The 17,023-nt window shown below is 40.7% G+C and overlaps 1 non-coding gene across 1 annotated transcript; it reads left to right on the forward strand.

The window, feature by feature from the left end:
- The first annotated feature begins 3,792 nt into the window (after window positions 1-3,792).
- Window positions 3,793-3,870, forward strand: TRNAC-ACA. Its single transcript has one exon. It is a non-coding gene; the product is annotated as a tRNA-Cys (tRNA).
- The last annotated feature ends 13,153 nt before the right edge of the window (window positions 3,871-17,023 follow it).

Raw genomic sequence — 17,023 nt, forward strand, 5'->3', positions numbered from 1 at the left:
CTACACATATGGCAGGTGTTCCCAGTTTGGCTGACTAGCTCTTGCTCTCCAGAAAGAAGTCCCAGAGATCCTCAAAGATTCTTAAGATCTGAAGTCCTCCACTAGACTTCAAATGACAACCCCATTTGCTTACATCCTGATTTCTACTCTGAAAATGACCTGGTCTAGAGTCTATTTATATCCAAAAACAAAGGCAGGAAGGTATGAGGAAACAACAGACTTATTAATGAATCACCAGGAAGATAATTCCTTCCAAAGAATCAGGGAAGAACGCTCAAGGGGCAGGAGAGCAAGACGCAAGAAGAGGAAGAGGACAATGTAGCATAATGAAAGCAGTGTCTGACACTTGTCTGTGATGCAGCATTAGGTTCACCAGGGAGTGCCTGGGTGGAATATTAATTTGGGTTTCTAGGCCTGCATTTACCCTCTTTAAAAAAGAAAGATTCTCCAGAACTCAGTGACTAACTGGAGAGTGAGAGAAAGAAAAGGACCAGGAGGCTATGGGATTCCTGGCGTGCATCACCAGTGGAAGCTGGAGCTGTTCACTGCGATCAGGGTGGTCACTTCTTCAAGTTCAGTGCAGGCTGGTAAATGCAGAGCATGTCTGTGTGCGTTGGGTAAAGGGCAGTGTTCTAGAGTAGAAGCACTATGGGTTTGTATTTACATAATGCTCTGTAGTTCTTGAAGTATTTTCAAAAACACTATCTCTTCTGATACTCACAGCAACCCAATAAAATAGGTAGGTTAGTCATCAACAGCCTTGTTTTAGAGGTACGAAAACTGAAGCCTCAAATGCTCATATGATTTTCCAGAGGTCACAGGGGAAATAGGTGGCAGGGCGGGGCTTGAACTTTAGTCTGCTGACTCTAAATCTGTAGACCACTGAATTTAGTATTTAATTATTCTCCATAACTTCATGAGTGTTGGCTAGCTGCTGTTTTGCAATTAGAGTATGCAGTCTCTGAAGCAGAAGATGATAGTATATATTTAGTCCCAGAGTTTTTTTAATCTTAGCACTGTTGACCTTTGGGCCAGAAGCTGTCCTGTGCATTGTACGTGCATCCTGTGCATCCCTGGCCTCTACGCACAAAATCACTAAATGCCAGTAGCATTCTCCAAGTTGTGACAAGTAAATATGCAATCAGTCATTGCCAAATACTCCCTGGAGGGCAAATCACCCCTGGTTGAAAATCAGTGATTTAGTCACTTCACCATCCTGGGCACAGAGGAGAAGCCCAATAAATTCTTGGGGATTGATTTAAGGCTAATAATGCATTCTGAAATGTTTTTAATAGAAATCAATCAAACAATGAAGTTAAATTGGAGTGTAAGGCCAAAGACGTTGCCTTTTTAGCATCTGGAATGGTGTCCAAGAAGTCGAGGAGGTTGTGATGGTGACTGTCCTTGTGCTGATTAGCAGACTAGTTTTATAGGCTCAATTTGGAAAGAAAAGAGGGACATTGCTTCTTTCAAAAGTAGGTGTGTGCACAGTCCTGCATCTCCCTGCACACAGCAGCAGTGAGTCTTGAGTAGAGGATGCCCTCATGTATATTTCATTTGTTTAGACATCCTTGCCACCCGAAAGAGCTCATTGAAGGGCTATGAGTAGAAGGAGCCCAGGACTTGAGCACCTTGGGAGTGGAGTCTATTTCTATCTCTGCTACTAACCGAGTAGTAAGACCTTTGGCAGGTCACTGCCCTTCTCTGAACTCAGAGTCCTCATTCATAAAACGAGGAGGTTGGAATGTATTATCTCATAGGTATCTTCCGAGTTGAACATTTATTTATGATTCTATGATACAGATCCTCAGTCCTCCATTTGCAAGCCTGGAGATTTCATGTGTTCCTAAATTCAAAATTTTCACATTCTTTCAAAGATAAGAAAGTGCATAAACTAGTTTTTATAAAACTTCCAATTGGGGGCTGAGGCAATACCCCCAAATGAAGCACATTAATATTTATGAAGTAAGATGGATGACTGTCCACACTCAGTGAAATAAATTAAGATGATTAACAGCCTTGCATCAGTTCAGGTAAGATTTTGTTGCCAAATGAGTTTGCTGCAAACACAAATAAAAACTCTTTTGGTTTTCAGGCCACTTTAAACTTCAGAATTGTTGATGTGCAATTGTGTATGTGTACTCAATTCTGATTATGGATAAGTAATTAATAAATCATGTTATAGATAAGGAAAGTCTGCTAAATAAGCCTAGGGTTTATTTTTTAACCCTTTGGGAGATACAGTTTCATTAAAATATAAAAAGTCTTTTCTTAATATTTATTCTTTTGGTTTCCAAATTTCAAAGCTAACACAATAGGCATTTTTTTCAGGTCTTGATTTTTATTCTAATATTTCATTATGATGCAAAAAATTATTATCCCAGGAAATGTGTATGGGAAAAGTATGAATGAAAATGAAATGAATTCCTTCTTTATCTCGATGTAAAAGCAAATAATAAATTTCCTAAAAATATTAACTGAATGAAAACGTACCAAAATAAATGTAACACAAACAATTTAACAAATAAAATATTGTTTGTTTGATATTATATTAATTAGGGTCATATTAACCTGTAGTTTGGTAAAATGAAAAGGGAAAATAATTCAATACATATTGTTCCCAGCGATGCTACCAGAAAGGTCAGTGGATCCCTAGGGGCACAGACCTCAGGTTCTCACGTTGGACTCGAGTCTGGATCGGGCAGGTCTCTGTTTCCCAAATGACTATTAATAGTGTTGCCAACCGCGGCACTTTCCTTCATTCACTCAGCACTTTCTGTCACTCATGAATAATACTCCCCAACAGAAAAACACTGCTGGACCAAGTGTGTTAAAAACTCTTCACCGAATAGAACACGTGCGCTCGATACCGAAAGGGAAACTAAGGGCGATGCGAGCCCGCAGTAAACGCCCTCCGGTCTGAGGGTCCGGAGCTACGAGCAGGGTGCAATTGTCTCATGCTCTCTGTGAGCAGTCGAGTGTGAGGCTGAAACTTGATGCATTTTAAGCCAGAGAGAAATCAAGAGAGAAAGCATGGGTAGGCGGGGCGGCAGGGGGAGGAAGGGAAAGAGGGAGGGAAGCGTTTGTGAAATGGTGCTGGTTATGGAAATTTTCGTCTCATCTCATTCATTACTCTGATGATGATGATAATAACTGTCAGTCATTGTGCTGGGTGTGGGGAGTACAAGGATCAACGATGAACAAGACATTTGCAACTTAGAGCTTAGTGATTAAACAGACAATAAACAAGTAAGCAAAAAATAAAATTTCAGATAATCCTGCGAAGGGAAAACAACTGTGTAATCAAAAAGCAACTGTGTAATTGAATGGCACAAAATAGGGTGCTTCCCATGGGACTGTCAGGGAAGGCCTTTCTAGGGGGTGAGAGTTAGACTGAATCCTGAAGGGGGGAGAAGACGTCGGCCACTAGAAGCACTCCCCATGCCAAAGCCAGAGGGCTCGGGAGAGACAGGAGTAGGGAGGAATGCAGGAAGAGACGGGATCGTGGGCTGCAGGGTAAGTCATGGTGGGGAGGCTGTCCTTTATGGCAGGGATGATGACAAGGCCCCTGAAGCGCTTAAGTAAAGGAGAAAGGATCTGCATATTTTATTTTAAGTTTTTTTTAAAAAAAATTTTCTTTTGGTGGGGAGGTAATTAGGTTTTTATTTATCTGTTTATTTTAATGGAGGTAATGGACATTCAATCAACCCAGACCCTCATGCAAGCTAAGCACACGCTCTACCACTGAGCTATATCCTCCCTAGGGCCTCTTGAATTTAAAACAAACATTCTGGGGGTAGGCTAATAGCTCAGTGGTAGAGCGCATGCTTACAATGCATGAGGTCCTAGGTTCAATCCCTGGTACCTCCATTAAAAAATATATATATAGAAAAAAATAAATGAAATGAACATGCCAGCTGCCTTGTGGAGAATGGATTGGGAAGGGGTATGGTTGAAAGGGAGAGCACTAGTTAGAAAGCTGATGTAGATGAGGATATTGCAAGAATTAAGAACGCTCTAATACATTAAGACTCTGGACTAGTTCATGAGAGGATGAGATATTATCTTTTCATGTCATTGTCCTCCAAGCCTATGATTTTTATAAGCTTTACATGTATCTATTAATATTTTCAACTTGCAACCTTTGAATAATTTAAAAAAAAATCTATTTCTTGGTGTGGATACATTTTTATAAGCTAGATATAGACAGTACATCCACAAAGATCATATTGTTAAAGACCTAAGCATTTACACCAACATCAGACAAACAATTCCTCCTTAACTTGTCCACATCCTGCAGCATATTAAAGACGTTAATTGTATTTCCTTTCAACCTTGATCTTCCTAAGTTGAAAAAAATATCTGTCTCTTATAGATGCCCCTTTATTATTATATCTATTTTCAGTCCTCTTGCCTCTCTGTTTTCCTAAATTGACTAGTGGATTTCTTTGTAATGTAGAGTTAGCACTGCATCTGAAAAGCCAAACGTGAATACTATGATTTCATTTCCTTTAGAGCACATTTTTACCTTGTTTTGTCATTTGTGTTATGCTTAAATGGGTTAGGAGTTTGTTTCAGCAAGAAACCATGAAACACATTTCGTGCGTGTGTGTGTATGTGTGTGTTTGTGAGTATATGTGTGCATGTGAGTGTGTGTATGTGTATATATGTGTGTGTATATGGGTGTGTAGGTCAAGAGGAGTGAAAAGAAGAAGTGACATTGGATCAAAGCTTAAAAAGGAGTTGGAGGTGAAAGGCCAGGAGATAGAGAGCATTCCAGATCATGAGAATAGCACAGGGAGAAGGAATGACCCTGGAGCAAGAAAGAACAAGCCCCCCCCCCCCCAAGCAAATAAAATGCGTCTAGAGCTAAGCCTGCAACGTGGAAGCAACAAGTGTGAGATGGGAGAGGCCACCAGTACAGGACTTCAGAGGGGGTCGGGGGAAGAACCATCACCTCCGGAGGGAGGGGAAGCCCAAAGGGAGGAAAAGGAAGGCCCAGCCCAGGAGGCACCCCTGGATTCTCTGGAGTCTTCCAGACAGGAACTGAGGCCGGGACAGACGTCTGGTGGGAGTCCCGATAACTCAGGCAGCATCTGAGATGGGAGGTCTCTTGTGATTGCTCATATCAGACGCCGTCACCTTCACAAAAGTGCTGGACGGGGAGGACTGGGTGCATCTAGGGAGGGACACTGAGAGGCAGGGTGGCATGTGAACTGAGAGGATGAGGCGGTAGGTTCACACAGGAGTCTTCAGACAAGAGCGTCAAGAGAATCATGCAGGAGTGAAGACATGTTGCAAATAAGACTCAGGAGCTAAACCCACAAACTCTGGACATGCATCCCTTCATGTAGGGCCCTGAGCTTCTTGCCAGAAGAGTAGCTTCTTAGAAAGTGCCCCACCCCTAGACCAGATAAGATGAGCAAGAGGAAGCCAATATGTTAGAAAATAATTTCGCAAAAACAAAGCAGAAATGTAGATACCCCTGGGGCCTAAAGTTGGAGCAGACCTGGGGTAGTCAGACTGGATGCTGGTGCCCTTACTTGAGGGGCATTTGTATGACACAATTAAGACCAATACCTATTAAAACTCTACAGGAAAAATGAGTTTGAGCTGTACAGACAAACAGAAATAAACTTCATGGCAGTAGTTGAAGCTAGAGTAATAGGATACAAGGGCAGGTATTTGATGATTATAAGGTGATACTGACAAAGGGTCTGCACTGACCCACCTTTAAGGCGACGTGGGAGACATGTACTCAGTACTATTTATTGAGCATTTACTCTGTAGTGGGAATTTTAAAGAGGTGATCTCATGTAGCTCTGAAAACAACCAGAAAAGCTAGGAATCGGCTTCCACATCAAACATAAGAGTGGCTGAGACTCAGAGTAGTTTTTCCAGTGGGGGGGGGATTGGTAATGATCAAGAGATTTGCTATTTGAAGCCTGGTCTGTCTGACTCCAGTCCACAGGGTCTTGCTTCTGCCCCAGCTGCCGCCAAATTGACAGAACCAAAAGAATTCTCATTTCTTTCTCTTCTGATTCCTTAATGCCAAGTCTGCTAAAACGTATCTTTATTAATTAACGTTTCTCCCAAATCGGCTTCTCATATGTTTTCTCTCTGTGGCTCCCTTGGCATTCATCCCATTTAGTCAGGCTTGACCCCTTTCTTCCACTCATCCCCCGCCTCCAATCTGTTCACAAGTTCTGGCAATTCTAATCCTGTCTTCATTTTCACAGTCCCCTATCTCTGCCCGACAGGACACCTAACGCCATGCCTCACTACTTCTAGATGCCCAGGTTGAAATAACCTCCAAAATGGCCCCCGATGATCCCTGCCTGCTGCTAATTACACGTTTGAGTCACCCCCTCTCCTTGCATGTGAACTGGGTTTGGCAGCTCACTTTGAATGAATAGAGTAATACAGCACATGGGGAGGGAAATCACTTCTGAGGCTAGGCTACGAAAAGACCAGTTTCCGTCTAGCTTGCCCTGGCTTGCTCTCTCCCATGCTCGCTTTGATGGATGCTGGCTGCCGTGTTATGGGCAGCCCTATGGAAAGGCTCATGTGGCAAGGAAGAGGGGGAGGTCTCTGGCCAATGGCATCGAGAAACTGAGGTTCCCAGTCCAAAGATCTATGAAGACCTGAAAGGATAACAGGTCTATAACTGTGCCCAGACTTCTGACCCACAGAAACTATAAGATAATGAATGCTTGCTGTTTTAAGCTGCTATATTTTGGGATGATTTGTCATGCAGCAATAGATAACTAGCGTACTTCCTAATGGGTATTCCCAAATCTGGGAGTGGATTGTTAGTTAGCTTTTCTGCTGCCAAGTTAACCTTTCAGAAATATTGTTCTGATTATGTCATTCCCATGTTCAAAAACTTTCAATGATCCTCATTTGCCTTCAGAAAATATCTAAGCTTCTCAGCTTGGCAAGGATGGTGCTTTATCACTGAGTCACAGTACACCTGTTAATAATTAATTGAGGATTATTTCATAGTTGAAGGCAATAATGTATAGTTGAGATATCAACTGAGGCTGCTCTGTCCCTTAAAGGCTAAATAAGATTGACTGCTACCCGTTTTTGTGGAAAATCCAACATCCTTCCCAAGATTCCTATTGATTCCTGGTGGGTTTGTGTTCTCACAATCACCTCTGGCTTCATTCTGCTTCTGCTGAACTAACTCAATGTAAGGATTACCTCTCCATCCCCACCCCCATTACTGTTCCACATCACATCAGCCCAGATGTGGAACCCAGTCCATTTCCTTGACACGACCACACACATACATACATCATACAAGGCTGTTGTGGTAAAGCATATTTTACCAAATTTTGAGGATTTGACTCAGCTCAAATAACTTAAATGGACTATAATATATTTCTATTAAAACATTTTTGGAAGGCAGAAAATATAAGTTAATTTTGATTTATATTTGCATAAACAATGGAAAGAAATACTAGAAACTAAAAGAGAAGTTACCTGATGGGGGTGGTGGGGATGAGTTTTGGGTATAATGGGATGGGTAGGGACAAAATTTGAACTAAGACATTTCACTGTGCCCTTTATGATATTTTGATTTATGGACCATGTAAATGGTTTTATTTTTTGAGAAAATGAAAATTAAAAAATAAATTGAGGAGGGTATAGCTCAGTGGCCGAGTGCATGCCTAGCATGCATGAGGTCCTGGGTTCAATCCCCTGTACCTCCATTAAAGATAAATAAATAAAAACCTAATTACCTCCCCTCAAAATAAAAAAAATTAAAATTAAATTAATAAATTATTGAGATGCCCTCCATTGGGAATTTCTCAGCGGCTGGATTCTGCATGATCCTCTCCCCTCCCATTTCTTCTCCTTATATACTCCCTCCAGGGTTGAATCTTTCCTGCTCCAGTCTAGAGTTTTCTCACTCTTAACTCAAAACACCCTTTTGTCCTGACTCTCCAATTCAGCTCCAGCCCCACTTTTCCATATTAAAAAATTCATAAAAATGCTTATATGAACAAAGTACAAAGGGAGACCTAGGAGTGGTACTTTTAAATGCAATTCCTTCTATCCTAATCCGTCCATTAGGATACAGAAGAAGATGAGAGTGGGGAGGAATTGTCAATGAGGCTCTGATATCACAGAGAAGTTGGAAGGGAGGAAACCCTGAGGGTTTTGAAAAGATATTAAAGGCAAACTGTGTTTAGTAAATAACTTTGGTTGAGACCAAGATGACTGTATTCTGTAGCCTTCTCATGCCGACTTTGTGCGGTATGTGTGTCCTGTTAATAAAACTTAAATTGTCTCTGATGAAATATGTTGTCTAAGTGACTTCCAATTCTACAGTGTAACTTTAAAACATGAGAATTTGTTTTAACTGAGCAAAAATTTGAACTAGCACTTGATGCAAGACAATATAAAAATGGCCAGTAAACATATGAATGTGCTAAATTTCATTGGCCATTAGGGCAATGCTAATTAAAACCACAATGAGATCCACTATACACATATCAGAATGGCTAAAATGTAACAGGCAGTATGAAGTGTTGCCGGGGTTGCAGAGAAAGACCAGTGGAAGTGCAAATTGTAGGACCACTTTGGAAAACTGGCAGCACCTGCTAAAGCTGAGCTTCCACATCACATGACTACTTCGACCCAGCTATTTCACTCCTAGGTAGATTCTAAACAGATACATGTACATATGTCCCCAAACCTGGAATCTTCTCAAAATGCCCGTCAGTAGTAGAGTAGATACATTGTAGATGATTCGTGCAATGGAAGACTATCCCATGTCAAGAATGAGCAAGCCCAGTGTTACGCAGAAGAAGCCAGAAACAAAGGTCTTCACACTCCATGATTCCATTTCCAAGAAATTGAAAATCAGCGAAACTAATGTTTGAGAAGTCAAGATAGTGGTTGCTTTTGCAGAGTAGATAGTGACTGGGAAGAGGGGATAAAAGGAGATTTCTGGAATCCTTGCTGTGGTCTCTTTCTTGCTTTGGGTGCAGTTTGCATGGATGTGTTCACACTGTGAAGATTTATCAAACTGAACCCTTAAAATTTATGTACTTTATCTGTACATGTGTTATACAAACAGTAAGATCCACCCCAATGAAAAGTTTTTAAAAAGACCTTATGGGCAAGCTTATTTTTCGTATTATTTATCCATAGGTTAAAAACTTCTCATCCCAACCATAAGTTCCACAGAGATTTTTGTCAATTTTGTGCATAAATATTTATTGTGTAAATTAATGAAGGAATTAAACCCAGGTATTAATACCAAAAGATAGCCAATGACTGTCTTTAGGTATTAAAAGTGGATTCTGGTCTAGATATTTGAAATTCTAGGTATCAAAAAATCACCTGGACACATTGATGAACTTTTCAGAGTATGTGGAATATTTGGGGAGACAGCATAGCTGAACACTTAAAAGCTTGTGATCAAGGAATTAATCCAAATTCCAGCCCTGCGGCTCATTAGCTGTGTGGCTTTGAACCAGTTATTTAACCTTTCCTAGCCTCAGTGTCTTCATTCAATAAATGGAAATAATTACACAAACCACTCCATGGAGTTGGTGGGATGAGTTAATGAGAGTATGTCTGTAAAACTAGCACACTGCCTGACATATCAGAAGTGCTCCATAAATGTTTTCTATTATTGCTTCAAGTAATAGTTAATTTATTTATAATTTCTATGTCATGGGGATGGTATTTCAAAATTTTATCTCATGTTAAATTCAATTATAATTTTGTATATAATTTGAAACAGTTAAGCCCTCAATTCCACTGATTATTTTTATTTTGCTCCTTAGCAAGCTGTGTGACCTCAGGTAGGTCACTTCACCTTTCTGAACCTCATTTTCCTCAGGCATCAAATGAGCAAACTAAAATGAACAACCCCAGATTAAAGGTCCTGGTAATGTTGACATTCTGTACATCCATGTTTTGGCTTCTATACCTTCCTAACTGTATCCCACCACATCTCCCACACCCCTACACACATCTCATGTGTTAATCAAAAAGAACAGCTCACAGTTCCAGGATTCTTCCATTCTCCCCCACCTGCATGCCTATGCTTTTATCTCAACAGATCCATACCTGTTCAGAATGCCTCTTCCTTCAGCAGACTCTCCTCAGTTTCATCCTTTTGGATATCATCTCCCTCCCCTCTGAAATCCTGGAATGTTTAATCTATATGTCTCTTGCGGTAACATCATTCTCTACCTTATATTTTAATTATTTGTTTACATTTTGTCTGTTTCAGACTCTGAGCTCTTTTGAGAGAAAGGTACTTGCATTGCTTCAATATACTTTTTCCATCAGAAATGTTGATCAAGAATATGTTAAGCTAATTCATTTAAGAATGTTAATACTATCAAGCCACACCTACATCACAAAAGAAATCTAATACTGAAATTTCTTTAAAACCTCTGAATCAAATGATCAAGAAGTCATTATTTTGTAGCTCAATATGTTCCTATATCAACATTTGTCATAAGACAACTAAATCAATTGAGCCTGGTAATTACTATACCATGGGATTTAATCTGGAGAGAAGGACCATAAATGTCTAAGAAAGTGTGTGTTTGTTTCTGAGACTGAACTGCACTCCCTTCCTAAGTAGGGCAGCAGGGATGTGGCAGAAGAGCTGACTCTGTTTGTCTCACGTTGGTCTTCTTTCTCTGTCTGGCCTCCCTCCTGGATGGAACAGATGCAAACGAAAGGCTTTGCACAGTTATAGCTAAGTCGGGAGAACCATCCCCAGGGAGGGTTCAGTAAACCTTCATTAGTTGCTAACTATCTTTTGCAGGTTGCTGCTAAATTAAGTTCTGCAGATTAGTGGCTTTCAGTCTTTCCATGCATGAAGCAGACTGTTCTTGCTCCTGTGAGTAATCCCTAAGGAAGTCAGAGCCGTGATGATCCAAGCGGGGGTGAGAGCTAAACTCAAGACTGGAGGGTTTTCAGGGTAATGGTTTTTCTTTTTTTTTTAATGTCACAATGTAACATAATGGTGTACAATGCTGGCAGGTATTAAAACGCAGGCATCTTTCAAACAAGAACCTTTACAAGACGATTTACAAAGAAAAGGCAGATGTCTACTGCATCTGCAAAGACATTATGACAGTTGTCAATCAGCCACAAAGACCAGAGGGTAACTGAGAACCTCCTCCCCCGCTTCTCTCCGATTTCACTCTATCTGGAAAGATAAATGTCAGACCTCCTGATCGGGGGGAGTTTCTTTGATTCACAGCAGAACTTTATCTTGTGGTGAATCATAGTTACATTGTCAAGAAAGAAGAATGATATATACTCAGACACTGAGATTTGCTGAATTTGTTAAAAGGCATTTCAACTTTGAGTTCAGCCTTACTGTAAAGCAACCTGGAAATAAGTATTCAGAGTTTTAAAATGTGCCTGTCCTTCAACCAAGAAATCACACTTCTGGAAATTTAACTTAAAGAAGCAGTTTAAGATTTTTCCAAATATGTACCTCTACAAATATTTGCATGAGAATGATTTGTAAGAGTGAAGAGTCAGGAATAACCTAAATGCCCAACAATAGAGGATTGGTTAAATCAGTTGTAGTCCAGCCATATGCTTGAGTATTATTCAACTCTTTGGATATGGAACCTGGTGTGGTAGTAAAGTCAGATTCCATGCAACTGAATTTAAAAAGGTCATCTTGCTTCCTCTGCTGAGCCACACAACTCTGAACAACAGGGAAGGCGGGGGAGGAAGAAAAGGAGAAAAAAAAAGGGTCCACTATATTTAGATTTTACCCTGATGGTGATCAGAGCCAGGAATCCTACAAACATCCTCCATACAGGTGGCATCAATATCCAGGATAGAAAGCCCTCTCTGGGCACAGGGTGTACTGCAGCCTGGGTGTTATGCCGTTTCTGCACAGGGCCTTGTTTCCCTCTTCTTTGTCTTCATTTCCTCGTCTTCCCGTGCAAGGCAGTTTCAGTGACTGAAAAATCTTTCTTGACCGCTATGGCTGGTTCTGTGCTACGGACAAGGCTGACACACAGGGGTAAGCAAGATGGCTTAACTCTAGAGATGGGCGTTACAAAGAAAGAGCAGATGCCCCAGAGAGGCTTTCTCTGGAAAAGCCGTCCACCTGACAGAGAGGTGTTCAGCATTTGCCGCCTGTTCAAGCCTGCTGTTTTTTGTTGTATCCCTGCAGTTCTTCAAATCTGTGGAGTTGTCACCTGTTTCTAGCCTACAGGGTGGCAGGCCCCACCCCCACGACCAGCGTGCTGATGAATGAGTGCCTTCCTCTGTGGGCACTCCTCCCAGGAGCCTTACACCACGATGAGACCGATTAGCAGACGTGTCTGTTGGCCGCTTTGTTGACTACTTCTCTGCCAGGTTGGAGACCTCCATTTGGGAACGTTCTATCCTGGCATGAATGAACGTTTGCTCGCCTCTCCCCATAGCCCAGTATACATGTCTGTTCCCACATCACACATAGTTTCACAGCTGGGTTGCTATGATAATGATAGAGAATTATTTCTGATCTAAATTAGTATTACTATTTGCCTACAATCTCTTCTTTGAACGATTTTTTTTTTTTTTTAAGAAAAGAGGGGCTCAAATAGCTAATCTTCAACTATGCAAATCTGGATGTAAAGAGCTTCAGAAAAAAGCAGTTTTGCACATTCAGAGAACTTGGAAATAAAAGTTTGTATTATTTGTACTATAAAAATACTTTTCTCCAATAGACTCCCAGACAGAGAATACAGACTTGTGGTTACCGGAGGGTGGAGGGTGGGAAAGGATAGCCTGGGACTTCAAAATTGTAGAATAGATAAACAAGATTACACTGTATAGCACAGGGAAATATACATAAAATGTTATGATAACTCACAGAGAAAAAAATGTGACAATGAGTATGTATATGTCCATGAATGACTGAAAAATTGTGCTGAACACTGGAATTTGACACATTGTAAAATGATTTTAAATCAATAAAAAATGTTAAAAAAAAAAAAAATTAACATCCCTCATCTCCCTAATCATTCCCTTTATAACCTGAAACCCTACACTACAGAGCCATTCCTTTGAGTTAAACAAAACTCTGTTTTTGAATGGAAATATTTCTGGGAGGGGAAGTCATTTAGCCATTAAAATGCTCTATTTGAAAAAAAAAAAAAATACTTTTCTCCCACAATATAACTCTAGAAATCCTTCACTCAGATCATTTACGACGATATAAATGGGACTAAAAGTACCAGCCTCTGGCTTATTCTATCCTCCAGTTCTCAAAAGTACCTGTTCATTAATGCCTCAGCCTCAAATCATTTATTAGCATATGAAAACACTGGCCAGGTTCAAATCCTCAAAGTCTTCTGAAATGCAAATGCAACTATAAAACCCAAAGTCAGCTTAATTTATTAGTGATCATGATCTGCTGGTTTCATTCCATTCTATTCAATTCAACAAACAGAATGTGCTGTGCCAGACACCCCTACGGAGGGGGACAAAGATGCCCTCAAACCCCTGAAGGTCTCCTGGGAATGACTGGAGCACAAACAGATCATTTCAACCTGATGCCAGAGTGCTCCGGCTGCTCTTCACCCTGGTTGTTATGGGAACATAGAGTGGGAACATTTTACTAGTCTGCAGTTTGAAGATCTGGAGGAAATGTCCACAGAACTAAGATGTGAGAGATGTGTAGAAGTTGATCAGGCCAGTGATGAGGATGGAGCTCCACATTCTAGCAAAGGAGTTTACCCCTGTGTGTGAAGTATGAGTGAGGGAATGACAGTCAGTGAGGCTAGAGAAGTTTTAAGTTGACCATAAATCATTACTAGGGTCAACCGTTTTGATCTACAGAAATAACAATTTCATATGGCTCCGTCTATCAATGGAGGTCAGTGCCAGACAACTTTGCATTAATACCAGGTTGGAGAATTTGCATTTTATCTTGCTTGGGGTGGGGAAGTAATAAAGAATTGTATGTAGATGAATTTCTAGTTCAGATTTTAGAAAGACCATTCTTGTTTCCTCCTGTCTGGCAGTAGTCCGGGTAAGAGACAGTAGAGGTCTGGACTAAGACTGAGATACTAATGCAGAGGCACAATTAGAACATGTAATCACAAGATAAAATCTGTTGGAGCTGGGGACTGATTTTTGGTGGGAGAAGAAGAGAGAGAAGAAAGTCTCAGGTTTCTGGTTTGTTTCACTAGAAGGAAATTGGAGCCATTAACTCATATGAAAAAAAGAGAAAAGAAGAAGGTTTGGGGTGAAAACAATGAGTTTGGGATATATTGATTATAAAGTGCTTGAGATAGTTATCCAGAAGGCGACTGAACATAGGAGTCTATTCCAGGGAGGATTCTGAACTAGAACTGGGGATCTGGGAATCGTCAGATCATCAAGGGGAGGGGGTGAGGAGGGAAGAGGAGGCAGAGGGTCCAAAGCATGAGAGTGGTTGACACTAGTTAGAAGCATGTAGTTTTCAAGGGACTTTAGAGCCCTGATGTTTTCTTTACATGCTTTATGACTGAAGAGCCTGTAAAAATAATCTTACTCAGAAATCCAACATGTGAAAAAGCATTGCTCTGGCTGAAATGGGGGTGAGAGCTGCAGAACCCCACTTACTCAGCTTCCCCCCCCCCTTTTTCTTCCCTTAAGATGGTCTCAGAATTGTCTCCACTGAAGAGTCACTACTGACTTTTTTCCTTGAGAGGCTTTTGACATGTTTATAACTATCAACTGCTGATATTTAGAAAAAAGAATCAGAATTCTCTCCATTGATCTTGCCTTTTACAATAATAACTTACATAGCATTTATGATGTTTCAGTCACTCTTCTAAATACTTTATCTGTATTAAGCTAACTCATTTACTGCACACAACAATTTAATGAGATATATACTATTATTATAAACATTTTAAAGATGAAAATTAGGCATGAAGGAAAGAGGAAACTGAGGCACAGAGAGGTTAAGTGACTTACCTAAGGCCACACAGCTAATAAGAGAGAGACCTGATATCCAACCTCCAAAAATCCATCCCCTTAAGTATTTTGTTACGGTGCCTCTCATATTTTCGTAACTTCTTGTTTCAACAGTTTTTGTAATTTACAATAACTTTTTCCCTCTTTCATTCCCTTTGTCCAAATTACCTTTTGTTCAGGACTCAATTTCTTCTATTAGCATAGCAGCATCAAAAAAGAAAGTACAGCCTCTCTCATACTCTCCATTCTTCTAGGCACACAAATGTCGTGAATTCTGATGGTGATTCTTTTTTGGAAGAATTTTCCTGACTCTTTAAGGCTATGTTCTTCAGTCCTCTATTTATGCAAGTTGGTCCTAAATATTTGATTTCCAGTCACTTTTTTGTTATTTCTGATCTCACTGAAATGCTTTCTGTAACATAGTTCAGTCCTAGTCTATCATAAACAGGACAAACATTATACTCTAAAGTCAAATTCACTTTTACATTTATTTTAGAGAAGACAGGATATTGAAGTATACTAATTGTTCAAGCATCTTGTTTAACCTTCACAATGAAGCTGTGAGGCATGTGGTTCCATCCTTATTTTACAGTTGAGGAATGAGACTTCAAGAGGATAATTACACGTACCATTCATCGATGGCTTGCTTTGATCCACCACTCTGTTTCCACACACTATCTCATTTAATCCTTAGAGCAAACAAATGAGGTGGTATTATTTATCTCCATTTATAGATGAGGAAAGAAAGGTTTAAGGAGGTTAAATGCACACCCTAGGATCATAGAGCAAAAGCTAGTTTATCTGACTTTAAAGATTATCTCCTTTTCTCTTTATTACACCAAGATCTTGGCTCCAACTTCTGTTGGAGAGTCTGTTATTCTTACATTCTTTAATCTTTCTCTTCATGATTTTCTCGAAATTGGGGTAAATTCAAGTGCCGACCAGATCCAAGCAAGTAATGAAAGGGAGTGAGACAAGCCATGTGTCAGAGACATAATGTGCAAGCTGAAGAAGTGGCCGCTGATCCTAGACCTCAGTGACACAGAACAAGGGTGAGGCTGGTCCCTGCACTAAACAGAGGGCGAGAAGCCCAGCACCCAGGAGCAACGGAGACTGGCTGTCTGAGGGCTCGCGGCCCTGTATTTCTGTGTGGGGACACCACCCCGCATTCCAGATCTTCAGATTCTTCAAGACGAGACCAAAAGTTACCATTTTAAATTACAGTTCCTAATTGTTCAACAGTGGGGATTAATTCAGCTCTTTCCTCTTGGGCCTCCAGTCTGGGGACCTCCGCTCTGAAGGCTCTCATGCTCGGTCTGGTTCACTTTATCTTTACTTGCCTCCCCCTTTTCCCAGAATTTCATTTCCCTATTTCTTATATAACTTTTTAAAGAAATATTTCATTTCTTACTTTTAATACTACCTTTATTACTTGGGGAGAAGACAACCATGGACGAACCAAGGAGAGAGGCTTCGAACAGATTCTTTCCTCAGAGGGTGACAGCCCTAACCTCAGATCTCTAGCCTCCACAACTGTGAGAAAATACAGTCTGGCGTTTAAGCCACTCAGCCTGGGGCGCTTTGTTACAGCAGCCTGAGAAGGCTGATACCCTCTCCTTTACTCTTTGTTCAACACAGCAGCAGGGAGACCCCGATAAAGTGTCAGGCCATTGGGAGGGGGAGTCTCCCAATGAGTTCTCGTGGCTAGACTAATAACGAAGTTGACACAAGAAAGATTAACAAGAGAAAAAGAAAGAAATGTTAATTCACACGCATGGAGGTCTCCTAAAAATGAGACCTGAGAAGTGGCCAAAGCAGGCAGCATTTATTCTTTTTAGACAAAGGAACAATACATTTGTGAAGAATTGACAGAACCAAGAAACTTAGGTTTGGGTACCCAGTTAGTAAAGACTCTAAACAGAGTTTGGGCTGGGGGTAGTAAATTAAAGAAGTAAAAAGGTTTGTTTTTAAAGGCTTCTTGGCCCGGATTCCCTGTTTTCAGGGATAAAGGTGTCCTTCCACCTCCGGTGCAGGGGTGCACCTTCCCGTGAGGGGTTTATTTCCT

The sequence above is a fragment of the Camelus ferus genome, chromosome 2, assembly GCF_009834535.1.
Source record: "Camelus ferus isolate YT-003-E chromosome 2, BCGSAC_Cfer_1.0, whole genome shotgun sequence".
NCBI lineage: Eukaryota > Metazoa > Chordata > Mammalia > Artiodactyla > Camelidae > Camelus > Camelus ferus.